This window comes from Colobus angolensis, unplaced genomic scaffold (assembly GCF_000951035.1).
Source record: "Colobus angolensis palliatus isolate OR3802 unplaced genomic scaffold, Cang.pa_1.0 Scaffold1727, whole genome shotgun sequence".
NCBI lineage: Eukaryota > Metazoa > Chordata > Mammalia > Primates > Cercopithecidae > Colobus > Colobus angolensis.
The window spans coordinates 3503-3958 of record NW_012114852.1 but is presented as its reverse complement, the minus strand read 5'-3'; positions in this window follow the sequence as shown (position 1 = coordinate 3958).

Genomic DNA, 456 nt, shown 5'->3' with positions numbered 1-456 from the left:
GCCCAGCTGTGGCCATTTTTTTCAAGGCCCCTTGATAACACTGATGTCCTGCTTCACACTTCATTTCATCCAAAGTATTTTTCTAGGAGCACTCCTTCCTACCATATCACCAAACTCCCAGCCTTGTGGCCAAACTGCTCTCCAATCGGGGCCAACCCATGACCTGACCCTACCTTCCTCCTTCCTTACATTACATCTGGAAGCCTGCCATGCTGCCCCCCAAACACGGCCTAAGCCGTAGAGCTATAGTATCTTATGGATAGCTCACACATCAGAGAACTGTTCAACCCAAAGCCATCACTTACATAACAGCAGGCATGCTCCTGGCAGCACTCAGCATTGCACTGTCTCCATTGGCTTGCTTCTTTCTTTGTGAGATATTCTTCAAACAGCCAGATTGTGCTGTGGCCCTTCTTGCTCTTAATTCCTGGGACTGAGAGCGAATTGTATTTTTTT